General features: G+C 41.4%; 1 pseudogene; it reads left to right on the plus strand.

Annotated features, from left to right (window-relative positions):
* Positions 1–2,695: 2,695 nt before the first annotated feature.
* LOC147462811 (uncharacterized) lies at positions 2,696–9,101 on the plus strand (annotated as a pseudogene).
* Positions 9,102–14,003: the final 4,902 nt, after the last annotated feature.

Raw genomic sequence — 14,003 nt, forward strand, 5'->3', positions numbered from 1 at the left:
AAGGCGGTTAGGGTTGGCCGTATAAAGACACTTTAAACCGATTTAGGAAAAATTAGTTTGGCCATTTCAGAGTGTAGTGTTTGGCCGCTTAAGGCTAGCTGCTTTGGTTTTACTTCATCGAACTTGGCTGTTTCAGGCCGCTTAGGGGTAGCCACTTAGGACTAGCCGCTGAAGGTTAGCGGCTTTTGATTTGGCCACTCTAAATAGGCTTAGTGTTGCATTAGTTTATCCATGTCAAAAAGAGGAGGAAGATGATGAAAATGAAGAAGAGGGTGACCTCTTTCTCACCTTTTTCATATTTTGATTCCTATCTTCCCTTTTGGAGTGACGAGTGAAAGGACTCTAGGGTGATCTTTTCCTCTTGGGAGGAATTGAGATCGTCAGGATGTCCGTCTTCGTGAAGCCACATCTCCATAACAATTTGGAGAGTCACTTCTTTCTCGTTCATTGGATTCCTCTCTTCTCTTATCGAAGAGATTCTTCTTTTGGAAGTCTCAACAAGTGGCTTCCTAAGGTCTCTCTCTTCTTGGGGAGGTAGGGTAATCCCATAAGTACGAAGTTGTGAGTTACTTCGTCTTGCAATGCAGGTTTGCCCATAGCTTGTTGCAACCTAGTAACAAGATAGTTCACAAACATTGGGGCATCATCAGTAGCACCTTCATGTGCAAAATCAAAGTTGTGAATATTCAATCTATTCTCTTTATTATTGTTAGCCATGCTAACTAAACTTATGTATATGCTACTTTGTGCTTTGTTATCCTCAAAAACCTTAGTTGCTACTCTTCTTTACTTTTGAAAATTAGCTCTCAAGCAGCCACACTCGTGGTTTAGAGACTGTTGATTACAAAGAGTAGTGGAGAGGGTCTAACATTCCTCGGTTGATTATGGTTCCTATTGAGCTCACTATAGTAGCTCAATAATAGTTAAGCAAAAGGCAAGCCCTGAAAGACTCCATTATTAAGTCTATAGTTCCCAATGGTGTACCCCAAACTAAGTCCTTTTCAACCAAGCTAATAGATCCCTATCCCACTTACCCTCTTGCAATGAACAGGTCTAACCTTTCCTGGACAACTAAGAGAATTCTCAAATAGCATAAGAAGAATACTTGATTAAAGGTAGAAAAATGAACATTACACCTAATTAGGTTGGCATGAACCGGATTTACTTGGAGCCGGTCCCCCCTCCAAAAGGCTTTTGTATTATAGATTCTCTTGTGAAGAAAGACTTGGTACAATACAACTTCTCAAGCTTGGAGAAGGAGATGGAGTTCTTTCTCAACACACAATGAGAATGAACCTGTGTGTGTATGTGTGTGGGAGAGAGAATATACCCTCAAGAATATCCCCTTCTTGCTTTGGTCAACCCCCTCTTCTATTTCAATCTTGTAATTGATTGGACCTCACCAAGCCTAGCCAATCACATGCTTTAGTCATATCAAGAAACAAGGGTAGCATTTGGACAAGTGTCCTCCTTTCCCCTTTGAGAGAGACGGCTTGGATAAAGCTAGGATAAAAAAATATATAAACTAAATTCACATTGGACTCCTTTAGAAGCCATCCAATAGGTTTTAGGCACAACATGAGGTCAGCATGTCTAGGTTCTTGACATGTGTCCTTGTTGACTCTTAAGTCTTGGCTTGCCTTGAGAGTGTGTGTGAGTATTCTCTCTTGTTCCTACTTCTAGGGCTCACCCCTCCTTGTGTAGGGATCCCATTTAATTTAAGCACCTTAGCCCTCAAGCATGACAAGCACCTCAAGCACCTTCATCATAAAGCACGACAAGAACCTCAAGTACCTTAGTCTCAGCAAGCATGAAAACCACCTCAAGCACCTTAGTCTTAGCAAGCACGACAAGCACCTCAAGTTTGGGCAAGGTTCCCACTTCAAGGTCATCCCTAGCTTTCCTAAGGTCATAGGCCCAAGGAGTTTTAAAACTAACCTTTGGAGGTATTTAATTAAGCTAACCCTAAGGTCTTTTAAGCTCCACTATCTGGTCATTGCTCTTTGATAGACCATCTCCCTTTTGGAACCGTTGGTACAGCTGAAGATGGTCGACCTATGGAAGTGCAAGACGCCCAAGCATGGCAGTTTTTGATGGGCTTGTGATGCTGAGGTGTTTATGTGTGAGCGTGTGTGGTCGGTGATGCTCAAAGGAGAGCCTGGTAGTAGAGTTTTACAGAAAAGTGTGTGTGTGTGTGTGTGTGAATTTCTGTGTGGTTAGGGGTGCCGAATATTCCCTGGGCTATAGAGAGGCAAGCTTGGAGTGTGTTGGGTTTGTTACCCCTTCCCCCTTTCCATCAGTGGTGCTTCCACGGAGGATCTACTGATTGCTCCTCGGTGAAGTCCTACAGCTTGAAGATGATTGAAGATTGCGGTCCGCTAGTTTTCACTAGCGAGGAAGATGCAGAAGATTGGATATGCGATCTAGATTTGTATATGATGTCACTACAGATGATGACCAATGAAGCAAAGCTTAGAGGTTTGTCACAAGTGATGTAGGGCAAAGCTCAACAATTTGAAGGTTGCCGATAGGCAGTCATGGTCGAGGGTTCGAGCCTGTTTTGTCTGAGATTTCAAGACAGAAGTATCAAAGACTAAATTGGATGGAAGATTCGACCAAGAGGTATGCATGAAGTCAATTCTTGATAAAGAAGTCTCCTATGATGAAGCTTTAAAAGGCTTCGCTAGTAGCAAGTATGAATGTGATGATGAAGATGCTTGGAGTGATTCAAGCTCCAGTTATGTGGAGGATTTTGAGGCTTATGACAAAGATTGGAAAGTCATGCTTGACTTCGCCTACCATGCAGAAGTGCAAGACATTGAAGACCTAGTAAACAAAAGCGATCTACTATCTACATCAAGTTTGAGTGAAGGTGAAGTAGAGGTATGCCAAGATGATTTATCTATGCAAGGGGTGGGGCAACTTTTCCTTGACCAGCATGTCGAGGTGCACTATAGGGTTCCAGAGTTGGTGTGTAGCCGTAAAGAGTGTTGGAGCTATATATGGCTCACTCTACTCAACTTGGTCTCACCTATATATTTGTATCTTGTCCTCAATATGAATCAGTCCTTGGGAGCGTATATGGTGTGTCTCTTGTCTCGTCTCTCTCTTTCTCTCTAAATCTCAACATGGTATCAGAGCGGTAACGATTACGCACCGATTCAATTCATGGTGACAAAACAGTGTGTGTATGCGATTCGCATGTAAGATTCAAAATTGCTACAAATTTTATTTTTGAGCGTTGATTCTTGTTAACTGTGGTTGTTTTTGGTTAAAAAGAAAATGATTAGTGTTTTGTGTGGTGTTTATTGCTAATCAATCTAATCGTTGATTACGTTTTCTTGTTGATGACACCCTGAAATTTATCTCAATTTTTCGGGATGTTCTGCTCAAAATTTGGAGAAACGGGAAAAGCGCAATGGCAATTTTCATCCAAAACTTGTTGGTCTCCTTGAGCTCTTCTATTTGAGTTCTATGTTTGCGTCAATCGGAGTTTGCAGCAAAAAGTTATGCTATTTTTACTGCAATTGAGGTTGACGCAACTTTCTTCGTCCTACTTCTTCGTGAAGTGTCCGAGATCGTTTTTCTTATTTTGGCGTTAACTTTTTCGAGAAGATTTAGCTTTTTGCTATTCGTATTGTGGCCTTCAATCTTGCGTCTCATGCCACTCTATTTTGAGGACTCTTTTATTATTAACGTCTTCTTTACCCTGCCTTTTTTGGGTGATGTCTCTCACATCTTTGGACGTTCCTTGAGCATCCTTCTTACGTTTATTGTTGAGAGAATGCAGTCCTCATATCTCTCTCATTCTCAATTGCGGCCTTCACCATATATGGTGTGTAGATTCTGTGATCTTATCTTATACGTCTTCTCGCAACAAGATATGGCTATGAATATTCTCGTCAATGGCTTTCCTTCTGGCCAGCGTTCAGTTCCTCCTTCCAAGGTCAAGGATTTCCATGCTGGAAAGCAAAGATGTTGTTAATTCTTGAAGGCGATGAACTCTTCGATGTTGTTCTTGGAAATCGTGTTTGTCTGCCTCAGCATGTTGATACGGATAATGATAACGTGCTTATCACTGAAGGACCTATATTTGAAGATTGGAATGTTGCCTATACGGATTGGCAACGACGTGATAAAGCAGCTCGTTGGTATATTCTTTCTGCTCTTACTGATTCCCTTTTGCTTGATATGTATGAACTGCCTACTTCCCACGACGTATGGAAGTACCTTATTACAAACTTTCAGAAGAAATCTGTTACAGAAATACTTTATTTGAGAGGGTTGCTTAACAAGTTACAATATGAAGTTGGTACTGCCATGATGGGACATATTTTCAAATCTATTATTAATCAACTTGCCGCTGTCGGTGATCCTATTCCACAAAAGCAACAGATTACACTTCTCCTTGATACGGTGAAGGACTCTTCTTATGATAATATTGTTACTATTCTCTCTAATAAAGATGGTCTTGATTTCGACCAAGCCTGCATGTCTTTAATTGAATACTCTCAACGTCAAGAACGTCGTAATGCTGGTCACGATACAACTATGATTTCACAAGAGGAGACTGAGTCACAACAGATAGAACGTGCTTTATATGCTCGAAGGCGTCCATTTCAACGAGGAAACCGCAGAGGTGGCCGTCGCGGTAATATTTTCTCTCGTCTCAAATTTCCTAATAAGCAATGTTTTTACTGCAACAGAAATGGCCATACTGAAGATGATTGTTGGGCACGTCAATATGATGAAGAACACAATATTACCACAAAACAACCACGTTTATCTAGAGACTCTTCTTCTTCTTCTTGTGAATATTGTGGACGATCTGATCATCCCACTCATATGTGCTATAAGCGTCGATTCAAAACAGATCGGAATAGAGCATATGCTACTGAACATCGAAACAACATTATACCAGAAACAAGCTGTCCTATGTTCAGTTGCTCCAGACAGAATACTTCATGTACGTGATGGATCACTTTTTATTGTCAATTCTAGTGCTACAGGAAATATGACATATCAGTCTAAGTGGCTCCATAACTATCATCCACTACCATTTCAACGTGTTGTTTATCTTTCTGATGACACTACTTGTCAAGTAAAGGGTATTGGAGACTTATATCTTGGTACATTATCTTCTTCCACTCGAATTTTGCGAGGAGTATTACATGTACCAGATCTTCAACGTAATCTTGTTTCAGTTTCTAGACTTGTTGATCTTGTTCTGTTTGTTGGATTTGATCATACCAAATGCCGAATTGAGAAAGATGGAGAGACTATAGCCACTGCTCCTCGAAACGGTAATTTGTTTGAACTCTCTCTCAACGATGCAGTAGAAAATGTTGTCACTGCTCTAGGTGATCATGATTGGAAAGTATGGCATCACCGTTTTGTTCATGATGATTTCTCAAAACTCCTTGATCTTCAACGTCGTGATCTTGTTCATGGCATGGATCTTAAAGCCCATCCTATATGGAAATTTGTGAATTTTGTGCTCTTGGGAAATACAATTGTAAACCCTTTCCTCTTTCAAATACAACTCATTCTCATGACATATTGGATCTTGTTCATACTGATATATGTGGACCTCTACCTTCTTCGAGATCACAATATCGCTACTTCATTACTTTCATTGATGATTTCTCAAGGTATACGACTGTATTTCTACTTAGAAAAAAATCTGAAGCCTTATCTGTTTTCAAACAATTCCACAAGGCTGTGGAACTTCAAACTGGTCGTCGCCTTAAGAAGCTTCGTAGTGACAATGGAGGCGAATATGTTTCTTAAGAGTTTGTGAGTTACTGTGCTGACAGTGGAATTCATTATGAACACACTATTCTATATTTGCCTCAACAGAACGGCGTTGCTGAACGAAAGAATCGCACTATTCTCAATGTTGTAAGATGTATGCTGATTCATTCTGGCTTGTCTCGTGTTTTCTGGGCTGAAGCTACTTTGACAACAGTATTTATTCAGAATCATCTTCCTACTACTGCACCCTATGGTAAGATACCCATCACAGCATGGAGAGGTGACATTCCTTCTGTATCTCATTTGCGAACCTTTGGATGTATTGCTTATATTCATGTTCCCAAAGAAACATGAACAAAGCTTGATTCTCTTGGTCTTAAAGTTATTTTTATTGGATATTCTGACACTTCCAAAGGCTACAAATTATATGACCCTTCCTCCAATAAAGTAAGTGTGAATTGTGATGCTACTTTTAACGAACAGCTTATGGGAGGCTCATGGTCCATGGATGATTCTGATGATACTAAATCATTGCTTCAGGATTTTCTATTTCTTTCAGAAGATGAAACTCTTCCTATAGAGCAAATTTCCTCTTCACAACCATCTATTCCGAATGTTGCCTCATGGCTCATGTCATGTTTATGATGACGATATTGTTGATAATGCTTTTTCTACTTCTGAAGATCCCGTTACTTATGATGAAGCTATCTCTTCACCACAAAAGGATCAGTGGCAAGAGGCTATGGAAGCAGAGTATGATTCTCTTATCTCTAAAGGTACATGGATACTAACTGAATTACCTCCTGGTTGTACAACTATTAAATGTAAGTGGGTGTATAAGACAAAAGTAAAAGCAGATGTATCTTTTGACAAGTTCAAGGTGCGTTTAGTTGCAAAAGGTTACTCCCAAGTAGCTGATCAGGAGACTTTTTCACCAGTTGTTCGCATTACAAGTGTTCGAGTTTTATTGGCATTTGTTGTTCAATTTGATTTAGAAGCTCATCCAATGGATGTGCGAACTGCTTTTCTTAATGGTGACTTGGAAGAGGAAATTTATATGGAACAACCAGAAGGGTTTGTTATTCCAGGTAAAGAAGACCTTGTTGCTCAACTCCATAAGGCACTATATGGTCTCAAACAAGCTTCGCGAGCCTGGTATACAAAATTTGATCTTTTTCTCACCTCTAAAGGATTCATCTCTTGCTCTTCAGAACCCAACTTATACATAAAACGCCAAGGTAGCAGTTTTGTGATTCTTGCTCTTTATGTGGATGATACCATCCTTGTTTCCAATGATTTGGGATTTCTTCAGCAAGTGAAAAATTTATTGTCTTCTGCATTTGATATGGTGGATCTTGGAGATATTCACTTGTGTCTTGGCATTCAAATCCAACGGAACCGTACAAAAGGTATTTTATTCCTTCGACAGTCAAAGTTTATTGCAGATACTATTCAAAAATTTGGTATGGAATCTGCACATTCAGCCAACACACCTTGTCTTGCGAGCTCTACGAAGAACACTTCTGACAATGGTGGTCAACTTGTCACAAATCAACCTTATGCTTACTTGATTGGATGTCTTCAGTTTGTTGGCCTGAACACTCGTCCTGATATTCTGTTTGCTGCTAATTATCTTGGACAACATCTTGCATGTACTTCTCTTAAGCATTGGTCTGCTGCAAAGCGTGTATTGAAATACTTGAAAGGCACTATAGATTTTGGTTTAGTCTATCGACGACAACTCACATCGAATTATATGCAATCTCTTTCTCTTTTGGGTTACACAGATGCAGACTGGGCAAGCTCACATTTATCTATGCGATCTACTAGTGAAAATTACTTCTTTATAAATGGTTGTCTTGTTTCTTGGACCAGCAAGAAACAACGTTGTGTTGCAGTTTCTACGACTGAGTCAGAATATGTTGCGGCATCACTTGCAGCTCATGAGTTGATTTGGATTCGACAAATGCTGGTTGATATTGGTCACTCTCCTCTTTCTAGCACACCCTTGCGGTGTGACAACCAAAGTGCTATTAGTCTTGCAAAAGACTATGTTCAACATAATAAGTCAAAGCACATTGTTGTCCATTATCATTATGTCAGGTACGAAGTACGCAAAGGAACCATTATGGTTGAACACTGTCCAAGTGACTAGATGATTGCAGACATTTTGACCAAAGGCCTCAACGAGTCACATTTCATCCTCTAGCGCTCGGAGCTTGGAGTTGCTTCGGCCTCACTCTTTCTAGATTAGCTTCTTTGCTATTGTAATAGCTTTGTACATATGACATTGTAATCTTTTAGGTAACATGCACTATGCACACTCCAGATTTTCACATTGTGATCTCTAAGTCACTTGAATATTTGTACATAGATGCACAATTCACTTTCACATCATCACCGCTGGTTCATATTTTCACGTTGTATAGGGGCTTGGGTTTTTCCCTTGAACTCCCCAAGGGTTTTTTCATCCAAAGCTAGAGACCTTTGTTTGAGTGGGGGTGTTGGAGCTATATATGGCTCACTCTACTCAACTTGTTCTCACCTATATATTTGTATCTTGTCCTCAATATGAATCGGTCCTTGGGAGCGTATATGGTGTGTCTCTTGTCTCGTCTCTCTCTTTCTCTCTACATCTCAACAGAGAGATAGCTGCGACAATTGACGTTGTGGAGACAGGTATATGTGCAGCTTGTGAGAGCGGGATCACATGCAAAGAGGAGGGTACTATCAACCTTGTAGGTGATGAAGTGTGGGATCAATTTTTGTCTTTCTTGTCCAGTGATGTGGTGATCGAGTAGGTGTTTGAATAGCAGGTAGCTAAGGCTGATGGTCAAGAGTTGATGGTCAAGCAATCTAGCTCGCTCTCGTGTGAAGTGCACGTTGAAGGGGTAGTAGCCCATGCTCTAGTGGCTAACGAGCGAGTAGGGGCAAAAAACAAGGTGTTGAAGGTATGTGCTACGCTCCTGATGAAGGTGTTATTGCAGGTAGCTTTCTACGAAGCTCTCCACCGTTTGCAAAGCTCTGTGCATGTAGGATCTGTTATGGAGAGCCCTCTAGCAAAGGGATAAATGATTGCATGTGATGCAATTGCTTCAAGTGTGGGTGTATACACTCATTTTGGTTATGAAGTTGGTGTATGGATACAGATTGTTGAAGATCGATGCTATGCCACACTGCATGAGAGGCTTGTTTTTGGGTTTACAGGCACAAAAAAATGGTTGGTTATGCATGTAATGCAGACAGATGGCTATGCTCAATGCCATGTATTTGATCTTGGCGGAGTTTGCGTCATAGTTGGGAGAGCCTATGGCTTTCCATTTGAACCGGGGGGATTCTACAACTGATAAAATCTCTCTCTATCTATCTACTGCTTATGTACATACTAAGTATCAATTTTCTAATATGCACTCATCTCTTCTCTAAATAATTCTATGGTTGAGCATGAATGATCAACGAGGGGTTGGGCAATGATGGTACAGCTGAAGATGGTAGACCTATGGAAGTGGAAGAAGCCCAGGCATGATAGTTTGCAGGAAAATGACAGGGACATTGAGCGAGTGTTTGATACAGCCAGTGATGGGGGCTTTTCACAAGCCAAGCTCCCATACCCCTCTTCTCTCGTCCCCACCCCATGGAAACCTCCTCTTAAGGAGGGAGTGATAAAAGGCATTGGAAAAGTAAGAAAACAAATAAAGTATGATTATGTAAATATATGAGAAAGGTAAAATAGGCCACCTCATGCTTGCGGGGCAGCCCATCCCCACCTTGCCTCCTTTTTCTTCACTGATGCCCCACCGTGTGTCCCTTTTCCTCTCCTCCACTCAAAAGGTCAACCCCCTCTCTCTTCCCCTTGTCCTTTCTCCTTTCTCTCTCCCCTCAAGCTACCCCACCTCTCACCAATAATGCATTATAACTCACCAATAATGCACCCTAACTCACATGCAACTTACCCTATCTTCCAAAATAGTATACCCCACCCCCTCTTTCTCTCTCCTCTCATATCCCATGACCCAAATACCCCCCTCTCTCTCTAAAGGGCGCCATGTCTCTTGTCTTGTAGCTAAAAAACCTCCCCCACACTCACACACACTCAGTTTCACTGAAAAAGGTGCCCACAGACCCATCCCCACCCGCTGGTTACCTGATTTTTCTTGTGTTCACACACATCTGCACACAGATTCACCTCTGAACACACTCCCCTCTCTCCCCTCTTGTAATTACTTTATTCTCCATGTCACCTCTCACTTTTTTCATCAACCCATCTCTCTCTCTTAGTCTCTCTCTCATGAGACTGCTGTTCTGGCACATATACACACAGCCAGACAAGTGGGGCCCACAGTCACATGGCCTATGTAGATAATGATTTCTTCATTTCTAAATTCTAGAATTTCTCCCCCCTCCTCCCCTATATAAAGAGGGGTCACTATCACACTAAACACACACACACCATCACCAAAGAGTACACTATGCACTATGTGTGCCTAGTGCACACACACACACCCACACCATCACCATCACCGCAATCACCATGCTCGTCTTGAGCATGACCTCTACACCCTTGGGCTATTGAATATGAAGGGAAACTAAATGAAGGATGATGGCCGTAACCCTCGTGCGAGTCTTCGCCATCAACTCCCACCTATCCGCCATGTGCTCTACCACGCTCTCCCTTCTCATTCCCCTACCCTATGCTCCCCATTTCATCACCTTATTCTCTAAATAAAGCTTGAGGTTTTGTGAGTATGTTTTCTTGCAATGTTTTGCCCATGTGAGCTGTGCGGAATCGCCACCTAGTCTTGTGTTTGGAGTGAGTTTGTGTATGTGTGAAGGGTGTGCGGATTCGCCATCCTTTTGTGGTGCCTAAGTACTAAGCCGCTATACCCCCTCCCTCTCTCTCTCTCTCTCTCTCTCTCTCTCTCTCTCTCTCTCACTTGATCTCATTTCCTTTCCTCTTCATCATTGCTCCCAAGCATCCATCTCTCTTGGATGAAAACTTTGTTATGGTGGTGTGTTGTTTGCGTCCTAGCCGCTGAAGCTAGGTGGTGCCCCTTGTTTGCTTTACCATGACAGGCTCGAGGCGCGCCATTCGGTCCCCGGTGTTTTAGAGGCCGTCGAGGGTTCGGGGTTCGCTTTGCTCTCGTCACTAGGTGACAGGTACACAGAGATGGATCATTGTCTAGTCGAAACTGCAAGTGTTTTTTGCTAACACAAGTGACAGGAGAAAATGTTGATATCACATAATTGGGAGCGAGACAAGGGATGCTAGATACAGGTGCTATGAGGTTTATGATATGGGATGCGAAGCGAGATGTTTATAGGACACAGAGATTGTTGAAGGCCTGTTTCATACTTGAAGAAGACAAGTCAAAAGCAGATGCATGGAGGTTTGCAAGCAGGCGGTGAGTGGCATAAAATGGTAACCATCTTTTTGCAACATCTTTCAGCCTACTCAACGTCCTCTTCCTCATATGTGTATATATTTTTCTACGCTATTAAGTTATCTAGAGTAAATTCCCCCTCTTCGTTTAACCTTTGTGGCGACACATACATTGTACTCTTCCCAAAAATGTCACCTTAGTCATATATTTATATTACCACCCTTTTCTTTTTTGCTTTGTAAATAAAAGTAAGCATACAATAACCAACTATCTACCCCCAAACTTTCTTACCTATTGTGAATTAGTAGTAGAAAAATAATATATCCATCTTCCATCCCATATAGATAAATTATCATGGAAAATCAACTCTCCACTTGTCTTTACCAAAGATTATGGTCCATCTCTACAAGTCTTCTATGCCCCCTACATAAGTGGCCCAATATCTCTTAAGAATATAAATATAGTTTTTCTCGTTTCAAAAAGACTCAAATTGTATATTCTTTTCACAAGAAAATAATATTGGGCCCTCCTCTATTTGTTTAAGCATCATACCCTTTTGAAAAAGCATGATTCCCCTTGGATGCATACAAGCAAAGGGCCCATACAAGAAGACTTGGAAGCAAAAGGTTCCCTAGCCTAGTGTGGACCTTCCAAACCAAATTCCTTGGTCCATGGGCGTGAAGAATAGTCCAAATTCATATCAAACATGTTGAGAAGGTCAATTTTTCCTTTTGAAGCATGTCATTCCGAGCTACAGGTAAAACGTTATGGTCAAAATAGTGTAAATCTGTCAGATTCGCAGCGAAAGGGAATTGTAAATCAAGTAAATCAAGAGGGTGAGATATTATTTTTCCCCTACTCATCTTCTAGAAGAGCAATGAGTGTTCAAGGTCACTTGCATGTGATGGTACCAACTTAAAGATGCTTTCTAAATGCCAAGACAGACAAGTTGAGATACCCCGCAGGAGCCACCCGTAGGGCCTCATGGTGGGGCCCACCTACATTATGCACCCCTATGGAGCCTTCACGGTCTAAAATGATATTTTTGGTGAATAAATAGTCCCTTTTATGTCCAATATTCAATGAGTGGTCAAAGGACACTTAATTTGGGCTAATCACTCACCCTAATTAAGTGTAGCATAATCCCACTCCTACACAACTATAGATAGCCCCCCTTGGAGAGACTCAAGGACACACACCTATATTTTCAACTTCATGTTGTTTCTTGATCAATAGTAGAGAAAACCCCAACTCTCCCTCTTTCACATCCTCCCTCGTAACCCTCCTCTTTGGAGGAAGTGCAACTCTATCCTCCACTCTTTCTATTCTACAATCTCTTACTCCATCAACCCAATAAATCATTTGTAGCACCTCAATAACTTGTAAATACATCATGATATCTCTCATGGTTATGTTAATGATCATTAAATCATCTTCAAAACTTTCAAGTGTCGCAATTCGTGATGGTTAGCCAGCGTCTGTCCTCCCCTTAAAAGGTGTGCGAGAAATCAAGTAAGTGTTCTATTCTCAATTTACCATTGGTTTGTTTCTCCACACTTATTCAATTGGTCTAAAGAAATTTCTCACTCCAACTCTCTTTTGCTTCATTACATATGCATGTGGCTACCTCTCATGGTGATTTTTATTTGTGTCACGGCATTGCATAGATGGAGATGAGCTCTCTATGCAAAGTGTGTTAGTTTGATGTAAGTGATTCTCTTGTGTGTTTGAGAGGCAAGTCTTGTGCGCATGATTTTTTGATGAGTGCTTGAGAGAGGAGGAGTTTAGATGTATTATGGGTATTCTTATGGGGAGAAGGTGAATGCTATTCCACAAATTGCATATTTCATTTGATGCACGGCATTGGGTTGCATAATCGTTGATGGTGTTTCAAGTGTCCAAAGTGTATATAGAGTAAGGGGGTTTTCAAAGTGTGTTGCTTCAGTGGGTGAGTGCAAGTGTTATTTTGATTGGTTTCCTTCTCCACTCCCAAAAGAAGGTGGTGCCCCAAGTAGTGTGCGTACCTCTTTACGAACATGTTGTGAGGGTAGGCCCATTGGTTTGGGTTTAGAGGCCCCATTTCAAAAAGCTCGCCCTCAGCGGCAAGGTGCTTGGGCACCTTCTTAGTGAAAGGTTCAACAGGTCCTTTGGAGATGTGTATGTTAGATGTGACACGTAATAGGTCAAAGATAGCAGATTGAAGCCCTAAGTGGTGGTGCCATGGTGTATGGAGAACGGATGCTAAAGATGGGCGAGTTCGAAGCTTTTTGCAAGCTTGAAGGTCGGTATTTGGCAACTCTCCCATTGGGTGACATGTCAATCATACCACTCTCGGTGTGGTGCTTTTGGTCCGAGACCTATTATGCCCCAAGTAGTGTGCGTACCTCTTTACAAACATTTTGTGAGGGTAGGCCCATTGGTTTGGGTTTAGAAGCCCCATTTCAAAAAGCTCGCCCTCATAAAGTGGTGCCCCCACTGAGGAACATATTTCGAAGTTACCTTCAAATTTTTTAGTGATGAACAATGGAGTTTCCATCTATCCATTTCATTTTGCACAACACATTAGAGTAAATGTTCACATAGATAGAAAAGTCTTTTTCCAGCAACGCATTGTTTTTATGTTTGGTGCAGAAAGACTTAGAGAAATACTGGCATCAGCCAATCCAATTATACTTCCAATCATCAATTATGAAACTTCTTTTGATGTTCACATTTTCATTTTGTTTTAAAGGCAAGAACAAGGAGTGGTGAAGGGGTGCTCAAGGGCCATATGAAGGAACGAGGTCTTCAAACCAACAACGAGGAGTAGCACATGAATCACGATCAAAACAATGAACCTTTTAAGCCTATTGCTCGACAATCCATTCA

The sequence above is a fragment of the Adiantum capillus-veneris genome, chromosome 2 (genome assembly GCF_014529385.1).
Source record: "Adiantum capillus-veneris isolate H3 chromosome 2, ASM1452938v2, whole genome shotgun sequence".
Lineage (NCBI taxonomy): Eukaryota > Viridiplantae > Streptophyta > Polypodiopsida > Polypodiales > Pteridaceae > Adiantum > Adiantum capillus-veneris.